Below are 15,994 nucleotides of genomic sequence, written 5' to 3'. Positions count from 1 at the left end.
TTGTGTCGATTAGCCTTTTGCACACTGGGTGAAAGAACCTGTTTCGGGACATCAGTGGGTTTTTTTTCAAGAAAACAGCATGGAATTCTTCTAAAGCATATTGATCCTGATTCCTGCTGTTGTCTCAAATCTTCCAAACATTTTTTATCTCTGGAAGACACTGGAACTGCTTATTCTTTTTCCTTCAAGTTGATTTCTAGTGAAGAGAAGCAAGCTGAGTGGCCAGGAGTAGGACACAGGGCGCCATTCCCGCTTGTGACTTTGACTGCCCGGTCGCCTCACGGGGATGGGTCGGGGGGCACCCGAGCGCCCGTGTCCCGGGATGCAGGAGCGGGTAGGGTGGGCGTCGTGGGCGACCCCCGGCCGCACCACTGCCGGCGACCTCCAGGGCTCCAGCTCCAAGTTCATCCCTTTGGATCCCCTTGGATTCCCCTCGCTCAGTAGCCAACGCATCTGGACGTGCTCCAGTGCGCCCCGGCCGCCGCAAGAGCCGCGGGATGCAGGGGGACAGGAGAGCCGGCGAGCCGTGAGCAGCGGGACGGGGGGAGCCGGGAGCGGGAGGCGCGGACCGGCGGCAGCGGGTGCCGGTGCCGGCCGGGAGGCTTCGGGACTCTTGGGGGGAGCTGGGAAACTGGAGTCCCCGCGCGAAAGCACCGGAGACCGCTGTCCCATGGAGGGAAAAAAGAGGGGAAAAACGAAGCCTGGGGTAAGCGCGTGCGGCTGCCGCCGGGAGCGCTCCCGCGTGTGAAGAAGCAGCCGGGGCGTAGCCGGGGGTTGCCCAGCGCGGCCGGCCGGGTCCCCTCCAGTACCGTCCCCCTCTTCTGGCAGCTCCGCTAAGGAAGGAGGCTCAGCACAAACCCTGGTTTACGGGGCTGTGGCAGCGTGCTGAGAGCCAGTCCCTGAGGCACCTGCACCCCTGGGAGTACAACCTTTCTGCATCGCCTCATGGTTTGCTGGTTTATTTGTCCTTCCTCTTTCCCGTTTATTTTGATTCAATTTCTTATCTGAAAAGTTATCTTATGAAGACTAACTTAGACACTGCTTTGCTTTCATTTTGGTAATGGTCACACAGAGAGTGCCCCCATTTTGATGACAAAAAGAAACGAGAACCAGTGCTCAACACAAAATATGCATAACCTCTGAGTGCATTTTAGCTAGTCTGAAATGCCTGTGAAATACTCTTTAGTCAAGTGTTTATGTGTTCTAGTTTAGATGCTTTAAAAACAAAACTGTTTAGAAATTGGGACTTGTGCTTAATTAAAACTCATAATCTAAACTGGTGAAAATGTTACTTAAACTTTTTATAATCTTGGCCTACCCTAGTAAAAAAGAGACAACTTATATGGCTGCAAAGGATGCCAAGTAGCCCATGCTTTCTGCATCTCAGTGTTGCTACTTCAATAACTGAATCATTTAACTTGGAGGAGTTCAGTGTTTTTAACATAGCCTTAAAAAGCTAAGACTCTTTGATCTTTCCAAGTCAGGCTCTTCTTTCCAGACTGTCTTTCATTTCAATGGGAAACACAGACTAAATCCAGCTCAGAAATGGTCTGCCCTGCCTTGGAGTGAGGGTTGTCAACGACTCTGTTTTCCTCCCATGGAACTCTTTCAGGAGTTTCTGTTGTATGGATTAGGTTTTGTTTGGGTTTTTTCCATCGTTTTCAAGACTACTGAACTAAGAAGGAAGAAATCCTCAGGGGGGTGGGTCAATGTTGTTGTTTTTTTTCCTTTCAAAGGATTATGGAATCTGCTTTAAAATTGCTGCTTTGCTTTTGCAGTCCAAGCTATGAGCAGGCAGTGAGAGTTTCTTCTGGAGAATGCCATGGGAGACAGTATCAAAGGCTTTACTAATGCCCAAGTAGAAAACATCCACAGCCTTTCTCCCATCCACCAAGATGTCACTGTCTTGTAGAAGGAGATCAAATTGATCAAGCAGGACCCGCCTTTCATAAACCTGTGGATACAAAAATGCTGTTAGCAAGAATTTTTCTTGCTACTTTCTAAGTCCGTGGGATACTTTTCTCTCTCACAGAAGAGGTAGCAGAGTTTATAAACCATGAACACCTGTGACCTTGCCGAGCTCTGTTTATAGTACAGTAGGAAAATATTTTGACAATGGATGTTTTAGGATTTTAGCCAATCACCCTCAAGGGGTGGCTGATCCTTTGTCCAATTAGACTATGAAGAAAAAAGTCTATAAAAAAGTTTGTAAAATAATTAAAAAAAATCAATCTTGCTGCATAATTCCTGCCTGCTGGATCTTCTCTCCTCTTCCATACGGCTGCGGGATGAGGTAATATAAATCCATGCTAGCTGAGCCTGATCCCATGGTTGTCTTGTGTCTTCCATGTGATGGCACTCAAAATGATTTGGACCATGACCCTCCCTGTCACCAAGGTTAGGCTGACAGGCCTGTAGCTTCTGGGATGCTCCTTCCAACCTTTCTTGTAGATGGATGCTACATTTCTCAACTTCCAGTTAACTGGGACCTCTCCAGTTTACCAGGACTGCTGATAAATGATTGAGAGTGGCTGGGCACGTTCTTCTGCCATCTCCCTCGGTACCCGTGGGTGGATCCCATTGGAGCCCATAGACTTATGGGTGTTTTAAGTGGGGTAGCAGATCACTAACCATTTCGTCCTGGATTATATGGGCTTCGTTCTGCTTCCAGTCCCTGTCTTCCAGGTCAGAGGGTGAGTACCCTGAGGACTGCTGTCTCTGTTTCCCTTTGCATCAAGTAAAGGATGGAGATTCTCCACAGCTCTCCTTTTGTTGCTGATATATTTGTAAAAATATTTTCTGTTGCCTTTTATGGGCCTAGAGAGATTAAATTGTACTGGAGCTTTGGCCTTTTCATTTTCTCCCTATATAACCTCCTGACATCCCTTTAGTTCTCATGTACTTCCCACTTCTGTCATCTTCTTCCTCATTGACTCATGTTACCCCTTCGTAGCATCACCATGGACAAGTAGAAGAACCTTGTCTGGTTTCTGCCACTTTCAGCATGAGATTTAGTTTGGTCTACTTGTTATGAAACTTTGGATTGTATCTCGAACAAGCCCTGTCCCATGGCCATCAGAGTTTTCCTCACAAAGTAAATGTGGATAGTATCATCCTCCTTGCAGAAACACGGGTATGAACAAGATCAACAGCCATGAAAAAGACTATCATCGGTCCCTGTTGGGTTTCTGTGGGTAAATGCTATCTTTCTGAAAGAAATCTTTTATTGCCCCTCTGAATGCTGTTATAAATGGAAGAGAGATAGAAAAACTCTCCTAACTAGACTTTACTCCCAGGAAAAAGTGTTTTTCTGCAGCACTAAGACTACAGAAGTTTAGCAGAAGACAAACACCCTTGTTTTCCAGCTGCTCCTCAGAGGGGCTGGGTACAGCTGGACTTAAATTCTGATTAGAGTCAATATACATGGTTCACATAAATATGGTTTTGCTTCTTTTCCTAGGAATTTTCCTCCAATAACATTGAATGTTTCAGTGAACACCAAGATCAATGAGAAAAACATGGTGTCCATTTTAGACTCTACCTTTGACAAAAGCATGGAAATACTAAGGGAAATATCAGTTGGTATTTTATGAGGTATTCTATTTCTAGGTGTTCAATCCGTGTTCAATTTATGCAATGAACAGAGAAAGCATGCACAATGAGTCATGTCATGGTAAATCTACGGTTAAAAGTCCTCAGGGGAATATGAGTATGTTAATGTCAGTACCAGTGTCTTAGAACCAGAATCACTTTTCTTAGTAAAAGAGTGCTTGCATAAATCCCGTGTATTTCTTCACAGCTCCTTTGAGATCTCCCCTCCTCTTTGGTTATTTAGGTACTGTTGCCCTATGGAGCATCAAGATTATGGTTAGGAAATGTCTGTCCTTTGAGAACCGTGTGCATGTGGTACACAGCAGACACAGAGTCTGAGTCCTCCTTGGGGTCCACAGGCTTTTCTTTGCATGATGTAGGGCACCAGATTATAAATGTGGTGAGCTTCCCCGGTCTTGGGGAAGTGTACAGTGCAATGCAATAGAAGATTTGTGTACAATACTTATAATTCAGCAATTCTTTTCTCCTTTCCTCTGTCCTCTTTCTTAATGTAGCCAGTTGGCAAAACCAAAATTGGGTCCAAAAAAGGAAGACTATAAAAAAGGTAAGTAGTAGTAATCCCTTAGGTGTCCTTTTCATCCTGGTTTTTGAGAAAGATTGCATTTGGTCACTTCGTCTGTTTAACTTGGCCCCAAAATCTTCTGAGGTCATCAGTTAAATTCAGCTGAAATGGTGAGAATAGATACTGCAAACATCATGAATTTCCTTGGAGTTTTATGAAAAGAGGTAGGTGCAAATGAGAGGGGATGCTATTGATTCCTTTAATGCTGGAGAAGAATGCAGTGTGAATTCCTGCCTGCTCTTAGGAACTAGAGAATCTGTTCTTTAGCTAAGGTTTCTTTGTGACATGGATTTTTTTGAGTCTTCAGCACCAAGATTAATTGTAAATCATTCCTGAAGTAGGAGGGAATAATGCAGTTTTGTAACATGAGTGAAAAATAATTTGGTCATGAGATGGACAAACCCACTGATGTGGGGAAGTTGAACATATTACCTTGGAACCAAATTGCTGTGCTGAGTACACAAGTGGGCTTGGTGCCATGAGGCTGGTTGCTGGAAGCTGGCAAAATCCAGTAGCTCCAGGCAGCATCCTGCCAATCATGGGCTGAATGTGAAAGGGGCCTGAAATGCCCTTTGTGTGCAAGTAAGTTCTACTTATGCAATATAAATTGTTATTTACCGAGCTCAAAATTAGTTTTATAGTTGGGATGATGAGATCAAAGCCTAGCTGCACATCAACTAACAAGACGATGTGTTGGAGCACTGGGTTCTGAGAATTTCAGCCTTTCAGTGATGACAAGCAGTGATCCTCAAAAGTACACTGTATTTGACCCAAAACCTTGGGAAAAGCTCCCTAAATTGTGTGATAACACTGAGGTTGTTGCTGTGTAATTAAAACTTATTTCACTGGGTGGAATATGTAGAGATGTAGAAAATTAGGTTTAGGGGATATAGGTTACAATATGGAGAAATTTGGGTGTGGATCTTCTTCTTCTTCCTTTCTCTTTTCTCCTTCTTCTTCACAAATCTAGGGGTTATGCTATTGGGTCAAAAGTCCCGCACTGCGGGACATGAAAAGTTACTAATTGGATTAGAAATAAAAATAAGTTACTTGGTATTTCATAACTGGTTAATTTAGGCCTTAAAAAGCCTTGGAAGTTGGAATTTGCAGCCATTTTCCACCCTGTTACCTTGGAGTCGTATTCCCATGCAGCTGTATTATGGATAAGATATAATAAACACCTAAGTCCGAACAAGAATTCTCGGTCTCCTGCATTTTAATTCAAACTCAGAGTAAAAGAACTCACAAAACAGAAGCAAAGGAGAAAAGAAACAGTGAAGAAGAGAAAAACAAAAAATGGGAAAATTAATAGCGATGTATCTATTACATTGTTGTTTCCACTTTTCCAGAGAGAAGGAACTGGAATAAATTTGACCCTGCATGGAACAGAAGTTGAGTGTTGTCATCAGATTGGCTTTCCAGTCTATTAGAAAGTTGCTGGACAAATCAGGCTTTTAAATAGGTATTTTAAGCTTAAGCACTTTAAGTTGAATGCTGTGGTCATGGCAATGACTTTCAACTCAGTATTTAAAGAAAAAAATCCATCCACTGCAGATATTTTTACATTTTGCTAGAGCAACAGTCAAATAAAGGGAATAACATAATTTCTGTCTCAAAGTGTTTATGTAGCATTGCATTTTAGTCACCAGAACACTGAAGACCAGAGCTAATACAAAAGCTACAGAAAAAAATATATTCAATATATTGATTCTGCCTTTTTCTTTATTTTCTGTCATTGAATGGCTGTTCACCATATATATTTTATTAGACTGACCAAGACATTTCAAAACTTGCCCTGGTCACAAGGGAAAATCTTCTCTAAAATTAAGGGTTTTTAAAAGTGTGTTTAATGTGATTCTTTCTCCATTTTCTCTTAAGTGACCTCTGTCAGCATTCTCTGAGGACACTAAAACTGGACAGCATCTGAAATGTAATCACACAAAACTCTCCTAATCTTTAGCACACAAAAGAAGTAATGCAGGGTTCTTGTATGGTGAAACAGGGAATTTTTTTCGGATTGCATAAATTATATTCCAAGTTAGGCCACAGTGTCACTCTAAGGAGTTATGCTCAGCCACTTGTTTGCTGAGGCTTCTAGCACCTGTTCCAAAGCAGTAATTCCGAGGAGAGACTCCTAAGTCCTGGAGACATGACTTGCAGTTCTTGTTTTGGATGGGTGATAGAGAAATTAATATTTCATTGTTTAGGTCCAGATTATTTGATGTGCCTTGTAGCAGCTGGTATCAGGTTCATAACCTTAACTGGGACCTCACTGAAGTGCATCCAGCCATTGATCACATCACATCACATCACATCACATCACATCACATCACATCACAGTATTTTTTCTGAAAATACTGATCATGTAATGCAGACATGAGAGTGAGTTTTTGGAAAGGTATCTCAGCATCATGTGGAGATGTCTGAAAAAGTTTTAAATTACCTGCCACCATGATTTCTGCATGGTCAATGGTGCCATTTAGCCACGTTCCACTGAGAACCACACAAACCAGCACTTCAGATAGGGGGTGTCAGCAGCAACCATTGAAGGCAAGGGTGTATCTCAGACCACAGTTCTTTTTGTGTCTGGTTTACTGGAAGCATCTCCCTTCACCAATGGTTAACAAAACAGTCTTTGATTAAATACTGAAAGTCTTTCATCAGAAAAGTCTTTTAGCAACTAGGTGAGGGTAGAAAAGAAAGTCACTTTTAAGCTGTAGAGGGAGCAGAGAAGTCTCCCTTCCTCTCTAGTATCTCTCTTCACTAGCAGGAAAGCCCACTGATTTATGTATGTCTTGCAGCATTTAGCTGTGCTTTAGTCCAAGTGCTCTAGACAGTAATTTAGAAAAACATATATATATATATATATATATATATATATATATATATATATATATATCCTTAAAGCCAGTGAATTTACTTAATACAGGGGTAGAAGACAGAGTTACTACTTCTCCAAACTCCCCATACCTTTCCAGCCACTTCAGCAGGAGTCTGGGTGGGTACTGGTACTTGCATCTTCCTTGTTGGGGACTTTGTATGAGGGCCAGGCAGCATTCATCTGCACCAAGATGGTAGTGGAGCCCTCTGAGAGGGGTTTTCCTGGGACCAGTGAAAGGGTCAGGAACCAGCAGCCCCAGGTAAATCACTGCAGTCACAGTGGCTGATCCCATCCACTGTGCATTTGTTATAAGAAGTGTAATTTTCCTGTTTGTGCTATAACATCATCTGAGGTGTTCCAACAGGCTGACAAATGAAAGGTTAATTCCTTCAGAGCCAGAAGGCTTTTATGCTCCAGACTCAAAATGGAGTAAAGGTGAATTTGCTGAAAACTATCAGTACAAAACAGAGATCAGTGGTCTGGCAGAGGAACAGGCAGAAATAAACCTGCAGGTAGCTGCAGAGTGATGCTGATCAATGAGCAGCTGTCTGTGAGATGATCTGAAGTGCGTGAAAGTTGAGAAACTGGGATATGGGCAGGAAAGCAGCATTCATCTTCATCTGCTGAATTTCAATACAGCTTAAGAAATCTTCCTCAAATAAAAAACTCTAATTTGAGTTTGCAAATCGAACTTTAATTTAAAGTAGGACTATATGGAGGCTTGCTGCAATCCCAGTGAAACCAATGGCTTCCATTAACATAGCAGGGTTTTATTCTTTTATTGGCTTGAATACTATATAAGATTGAAGGGTCTTGTTTGAACTCTCATTTCACATAAATGTTAATGCATTTAAGAACACCCTGCCTACATTTGAACTCCTTGAAGATCCTTTGAGGGTGTTTTTCTTAAGTTTCCCAACCATTCTTATTAAATTCATTAAAATGCATCTCTTAGAACATTTTCACATATTAAAAAGAAGCATTTGTCCCTTTACGCTGTAGTGATCCAAATGACATTGTTTAAAATTAATCAGTTGCAGTAGTCTTTTTAGCACCAGAATTGGTCCTTTGAAAATTTTCCTTAATGTATTTTTTGAGACTTTTCAGCTTTTTTCCTCTTACTGTACTTGCATGTAACATCTCTTCTTTCCAGTTTCTTTCTTTGTGCACTGAAAACCCTCAGTAACTGCTGCAGTATTTAGTGCTCTGTCGCTGTTCTTGCACATCCTCATGCTGTCAGTAGCTGCTGTAATCTGCTCTTCTGGATAAGTAATGGGAGTTTTCAAGTATCCTGCATGTGTTCCCAAAGCAAGGGAACTGTGTGACAGCCTAGGAGTCTCAGGACAGACTGAAAGTCTGTGATAAAACACACTAATCAATACAACTAGGAAGCGGGAATGAGTCTTTTTTACTCCCATGGCCTCTTTTACTGTGTCAGCAACCTGAGTTGGAATCAGAGGAGCAGCTTTATCTGAGCTTTCCTTTCTCACAGGCTTTGGTATCCTTTTAGTCCCTTAAGTGGCCATTGCAGGTGCATCACACCGCTTCATTGCTGTAAAGCAGATGGAAACCTGCTGCTAAGGGAGCTGACACTTCTGCCATACAAGGCACAGCCTCTGGTGAAAAAGCTGACTGCACTAGTTTTGCACTTCCTGTGTCTGCATACAGGGTATTTTGGTGAAGAGAGTGGAACAGAAAGCTTTGGTGTGGCTCTCATGGCCCTATGCATGGCGTAGGTCAGTCCCAAGGCATCTGCCCTGGGAGTCCCTGGCACTGGAGACCTCCCTTTACAGTGCTGCAGCCTCCAGACTGCACCTGCAGGACCTCTTCTCCAGAAATACTTCCAAAGGCTGGTTCCTAACCTTTGTTCTAATCTCCATCACTGTCACCTTTGAAGATGCGATGCTGTCCTGTAAAAGGGGCCAGGCTTGACTTTGTATCGCTGGTAATTGATGCTTCCAACAGGAATTATTTTTTTTAGGGGGTGGAGGAGGTAGAAAAAGAACCTCTCCAAGACCCTGGGTGAGATGGCTGGTCTGTTAAATCTACACAATTTTGGCCTTTCCTCTTGACAAGAGACAAAGCAGGCAGTCAGTCTTCTCTTTCAATGTGTTTAGCAATAGCAATTCCCCCTCCTTAACTGAATCGCTGGCCACCAACGTATGCTGGCATGGGCTTTCACATCATCTCACTGCAGAGATAGTGCAGCTAGAGTAAAGCTTAAACTAGTGAAAATTATGTTGAGGGCCTGTCACAACCCAGAAGCAGCGGTGATGTCCGTGATAAATTCGTCAGCTGAACACAGAGACCAATCTACATGTCAGGGAACTCTTATGCCTTATAACTGTCTTAATTCTGGCACCTAGCCCACTGTTTAGTCTCAGAAATATTGGTTTGCCTGTGGCTCAACCAAGGGCTTCTGCTTGGATTAGTCAAGACACAACCTCCACTCCTACTAAAACATATTATATACTAAAACAAATCTGTTTCCCTTCAGGTTTGTTAAAAGGACTAGTATAATGAATTTGCCATGTTTCCCAAAACCCTCTATTGTTCTTCACGTTAGGGGGTGGATCATGCAAGGGGTGGTGGTCCAGGCACGAGTGGCACTGGCTGCACACTGAAATGGTTGTAGTACAAAGTTCTCAGCTCGCTGCCCAACCCCTACTGTGGGCTTCCCTGAACAAATCTTTTATTCCAGAGTGCCTTGCTTCATATGGAAGCACTCCAGTAGTGTCTCCCTGTGCCGGTTTGGACAAATTTGGAGGAAAATATCCTCTGATAGAAGGCAGGTTACAACCAGCCCTCCCCCACCAGGTTCAGGAAAAAAAAAATTTCCTCAGAGGAAAGTGAAAGAGATAAAAACTATTTATTTAAAAAACACACAGGAAAAGGAAAATAATGCTGAATAATAAAACCTCTCGCTCTGGAGAGAAACCTGGGGAAATTTCAGAGTCCTTCCATAGGTGTGGTCTCTCTCCTCCTCCTCGGAGCTGGGTCATGGGCCCACCTCCAGGGCCTCAGTGGAAAATTGTCCCAGTGTGTTCTGATGTTGAAACAGTCCAAAAAAAGAAGAAGGGAAAAAACCAAAGTCCCAGGAAAAACAAAGTTCAACTCTCCGTCTCTCTCCAGAGAAAAGGAGCTGAAAGCTGAAAAGCAAGCAAGCTGCTTCCTCCGCTCTTGCTACAAGCAGGACACAGAGGAGTGTGTGTCTATGTCCTTGAAGAACCACTTTGAGAAGTTTGCTCAGTTTTTTTCCTCTCCCTCCTCTCAGGCTCAGTTTAAAGGCACAGAAAGGCACAAAATTAAGTTCTGGGCATAGAGCAGCGATGGGGGATACACATCATAAAGTCACCCCAAGACACTCCCACTTATCTCCTGAGTCTGTTGACAAGGGGATGCTATCCTTTCCATCCTTGTCTGGGTAATTGCCACCACAAGACACCACCACAAGAGAGTCAACTTGATTATTGAGGAGTAGACTGGGTTATTCCCATTTTGATATGCAGCAACCCACCCCACCAATGGGGTCTTTTTTTCAAGCAATCTGCAAGATTTGCTCTCACTTAGCCTTTTGACATGTTAGTAGTCGATTCATTTCCTGTTCATTTTGCTCCCAGAAAGAGAGCCACCCTGTGTATCCCTTAAACACTGCATGTAAATCAATATAAATGTACTGGCAGTCAATGTTCTTGGCTTCATTCTTTATAGCCCTCGAAATTGCTATAGATTTTTCCATGTGGGCAGTCCCTTCCCATTCTATGGTTGTCCTGTCCCTGGAGTCAACATGCAGAGCAACTTCTTGATATTTCCATATCTTGCCTTCTCTTTTGGAGGAGTCACAGCAATCCATATGTTTGGGAGTTAAATAAGGGAGCTGTTTCTGTGGGGAGACTTATACTGAGTCCGTCTGGGTCAGTTTAGTACTCCCTGTATTGGAAGGTCTTTTGGTGGGCCTTTTTTAACATTGAGGTCATGATAGTGGTGTTCTATCTGCACATACCACTTTCTGACAGTTTCACATTGGGACACCCCTGGAGTGGGTAGAGTACCTGCTGTCACTGCTTTTAACACCTGAAAAGGGGCTTCTTAACACTGTGGGCTGGCATGTAATTAATCTGTCTTCCTCCAGTAAAGCTATGGTTACTACAGGTAGTCCCGAGGTGAATATAATTTTTCTCCATCTTTGAAGCTTTTGGAATAGAATTCAATAGGTTGTGTAGGCCTTTTGGGTCCCTATTGCTACATATGAGTTGATAACCCATGGATGCCAAAACTCCATTCAATATGCAAGGAGTCTGTGGGATGTTTGGGCCCTAGAGCTTGGTATACCCCTGCTTCAAAGATAGGCAATTTCAAAGCCTCCTCACGGACTCGTGTCCAATCTCAAATAGCCCTTTTCCCTGTCAGATCACACAGGGAATGGGCAACTATGGAAAAGTCAGGAGTGTGTTTTCTCCAAAACAGTAATAATTGTATGGCATGTTGCAATTCCTTCTTATTTCCTAGCATCCTGATCTGATCCAGAGTGGTTAATGTCTCGGGGGGAATGCCTATTGTCCAGCCTTTACACCAAATGCCTAAGAATTGTACCTCAAAGGGAGATGAACCTTCTCAGTCAGGATATGGAGTCCCAAACTCTCCAAATGAATGATTATCTTTGCCTCAGTCTGGTCCACTGCCTCCACCTCTGGGCAACCAGTTAGCACGTCATCAATATATTGGCAATCTTGACCTGCTCTTCTGGGCCAATTTGGGCCAATTCTTGAGCTGGAGCTTAAAGAGCAAGGGTGGCTGAATGCCAATATGCATGGGGAGATTGAGTAAGGGTATACTTCCCATGTAAATGCAAACTGTTCCTTGCCTGGTTCTTGCAGGAAGACTGTAAAAAATGCATCTTTCATGTTGATAGTTGCCAGAAGAGGGTGATCTTGTTCCTGGATAGCCAAAATCAGCCATACTAAGAACTGCAGCATTTAAAGGGCCTGTGTTTGCATTCAGATGTTGGTAGCCAGTGGTCAGCTGCCCCTTCCTGTTGGGTTTACACGCACTGGCAAAAGAGGAGTCTGAGTAGGGTTAATAATCCCCTGGTTCCCTAAGTCACTAATGACAGGGTTAATCCTTTCCTTTACTCCTGAGGGTAAGATACAAGGTTTCACATTTGTTACCTTAGAAGGAGGCAAGAATGGTGCTGCTTGTAGTAGTCAGACCGCAGCAGGGGCAAGTCCAAACACAGGTCTCCTTCCCCTCAAATCAGTCCATGGCTTCTCCTTTAGTAGATCCAATCCAAAAATAGTCATAGGCATATTCCCTATTAAGTATTTCTGTGGGGGAATTTTATCCTAGAAGCCAGCACTTTACCTTAGCTGTTTGTTGCAGCCATGAGTTTCCAAAAACATCAGTTGCTTGAATTTGTTTAGTGCTGGGTTTATTGCCACATCTTGTGGTTTCCTTGTTGTGGGGAGCAGACACCAGTCCATGTTAGTGTCACCAAACTCTTACACTTTATTGTTTAATCATCTTAACTCTGCCAACTAGCCTAATATTTAGTCTCAGAAGTGTTGGCTAACAAGATAACAACTTTTATAATTAACTTTAATAAGCTCCCAACTCCCACAACAAGCTTCAGGTGTGGAATAAGTGGTAGAATACAATTGCTTCATTTGCCTGGATAAAACAAGAGAAGAGAGAAATAAAGGAGGAAGAGAGTAAGATAAGAGAAAAAAGAACACCAGCTGTTAGATCCTGCGTTGATCCTGCCACCATGGATAGTCTGGATCTGGGGTTGACAAGGAGAGAGACAAAAAGAGAGTAAGGGGAACTTGCAAGGATCCACTTCCTTCTACAGTTTATCTAGTGCGCCCCACTTATGTAAAATAGATTTTCCATGCCATTTGCACCATACAGTCAGTCCTTTTGAGTCCTCCAGGAGATGATTTGGGGGTTTGACGCAGACCCACAAGGGCATGGGTCTCAAGGCAGAAAAGGAAGCTGGCTCAGAACAGCATTGCCCAACCTCAGCGGGACTCTCTCTTCCAATCACCATGTCCTGTCACAACAGTCAGAGTGCCTGAGACAAAACATGCTTAGGTGCTTGTGCCTGGTCTTCCACAGGGCAATTTCAGCCCCTATTACCTGAGAAATGGTAGAATTTATCGTTGAGACGCATCAGTTTGGAATAGGTTTTCTCCACTTTGCAGAAATATAAAAGCATAACATGTTGGTAAAGTTTTTATTCTTGCCAATGCCATTTACTTACATTTTGTATTGTTGAAGTATTTACTTTTATCTGAAAGAAGTCCATGAATTCAAGGTTACAGCAGAATTGCATCATATGTTTTCATTTTTGTGTAAAAAAAATTTTTGTCTTGTTTCTATCTGCCCCAGTTTTGTATTTCCTATGTATATTTGGCAAGTGAACTGTCTGGTAAACAACTAATTTTAAGCAAAGATTGTAGTGTTTAATAAATTCATTTAGTAAATGAATTTCGAATTTTCTACTACTTCTGTTGACATGACAAAGCTAATTTTAAAAGTTATCATAATCAAGTCAGGTAATGAAATATACTGTGGTCAGTCAAAAGCCTTAATATAATTTTTTTTTTTTTTCTCTTTCTGAAGGGCAAGTTTAAGAACAACATTTATTAAAACTTTGGAACCTAGTGTGGAAAAAGAAACCAAGAAAGAACGAGAAAAAATTCAGATCATAAGAAAGCAAAACTTATTTAATGCATTATTGACAATGAGTTATGGTCCTAGGAATGAAATGCTATAGGGACATGGCCTATATTGTGATTATTTTTCTTGGAAAATATTTACGTGTCCTGGTCAATAAAATACATTGTATTGTATTGTGCACCAGTACAATAAGATTTTTTCCCTTAACATAACATGAAGAGTTTTATACTTATAAAACAAGTTTCATTGCATATTAAATGCCTCTCACAAACTTAAATATAATTATTTTCAATCATATACTTTGCACTATTTTCTGTAAAATTTTATTTCTTCATACCAATATTTAGAGCAGTTGTTTTTCACTAATGTATCAGAACTAGGATTGCTTGCATTCACACTTGAATTTATGATAGAAATGCTTTTCTAGTCATTTCTTTACTGCATTGGGAATTAGAATAAAAGTAGCAAGGACAAGACAGAAAAGAAATTTTATATTGTGAATAAGACAAAAGAAGACCAATTGTGAAGTCTAATTACTGGAAATAAACCTGATATATTACTGTCTCTTTTCTTTCTGAGAGAAAACAGTTCTTTTTAGATCATGAATTCATGGACCTTATTAAATGCAATATAAGCTCTTGGGAAAGAGTTGATGGAAAAATATTCGAATATTTAAAACATTTGAGACCTACTTACTTCTGTGTCATCTCTCTCTGAAGGTTTTTGGCATCTCCTGTGCTTGCAGAACACTGAATCAGCCAATGAAGGGGATCAGGATCCCTTGATCTGCCTGGCTGCTTGCCTGAATCACATTGTATGAGCTATCCTCATCAATCCCAGTGGTTAAGTACTAGAAACACACTTTCTTTTAAGGGCTCTCCTTTTTGAAGATGCAAAGAAACAAATTATCTTAGATTAATATCTTTAAAAGATGTAAAATCTTAGGAATGAATCATTGTCAATTCAAAAAAATTTTTTCTGCAACTATGCAAGCTCTATGTCATAGATCAGGGATTTATCTTTTTAAAGCCAGTATCAAAACTACAGGCATCTAATTAAGCTGAATACTCATTAAAATAGTCAGATAGCTTTTCTACACCATTCATTCAAGAAACAGATCAGCAAGTATCATACATCAGTGTAAAAATGAGGTTGTTCATTCACAGACTCACAGCAGTGCTGGTTGGGAGAGCCTCGGCAGTCATTGGGTCCCATCTGCTGCTCAGAGCAGACCATCACCAACACTAGACCAAGTCAGCTTTGTTGATGTCTAGGCATAAATCTCAAAAGCTTTAAAGTATGCAGATTTCACAGGATTTTTTCTGAAAGATGCACTGTATCCCCAGTGAAAAGGTTTTTCCTAATGTCCAACCTCAGTCTCGCTACAGTGTTTGGCCCCTTATTGTATCATTTGCTAGTGCTGAGGACCTCTGCACAACCTTTGCAACAACCCTTCAAGCAACTGCTGGTTGCTCTTGCAGTTTCTCCTCTTTGCCCAGCTCCTGCAGCCCCCTCTCATGGTGCCCTTGTCCCCTTGGCAGCCCTCCCCTACCTCACTGCTTTCTTGGCACACTTAAGCTGGGGAGTCCCAGAGTAGACCCAAACTAGAGCACAGGAACTTTCCTGGATGCACTGGCCACAGACTGTAGTCCAGAATGTAGTTTGCTTTACACATAATAAGAATAATAAATGGGGAAAAAATTATCCTTATTTTAAAATGTTGGGAAATGATGGGATATGAGCAGGCTTCAGAAAGTGACCTTGGGGTTAAAGCAAGTCCTGTTGATGAAACTACCATCTCTGAGACCAGTAACAGTAAAGTAGTGAAACAAATACCATGCCAGAGGAATGATCAGAAAAAGAGCAAAGAACAACAGAGCACAGCACCATGCCCTTTTGCAAGTTAAAACTAGTTTGTGCAGTTTCAGTCCTATTTCAGAAGGACTTGCTGAAAGCAGAAAAGATAAAAGAGTTGCAAAGGTAAACAAAGACTGACTCTTTACTAGTCATAGATACTATAAGTAATTCAGAATTTGTCAGCCTGTGATCAGTCGACTGAGTGAAGGCAGAAAGATTTGTAAAATTTTGAAAGGCATGGATGAAAGAGGATTTTTCAAGACAATAACTAGTAGATATCACATTTTCAGTTGGCAGCAAATGCAAAAATGGAGGTGTTTTTAACAAAATGAGTAGTTTATCTGGAATTTCTTTCTTACCACTGGCTGTTTTGAATGCTGGAATTCTACCATGAATCAAAACCA

This window comes from Aphelocoma coerulescens, chromosome 2 (assembly GCF_041296385.1).
Source record: "Aphelocoma coerulescens isolate FSJ_1873_10779 chromosome 2, UR_Acoe_1.0, whole genome shotgun sequence".
Lineage (NCBI taxonomy): Eukaryota > Metazoa > Chordata > Aves > Passeriformes > Corvidae > Aphelocoma > Aphelocoma coerulescens.
Note: the sequence above shows the minus strand (reverse complement) of the source record.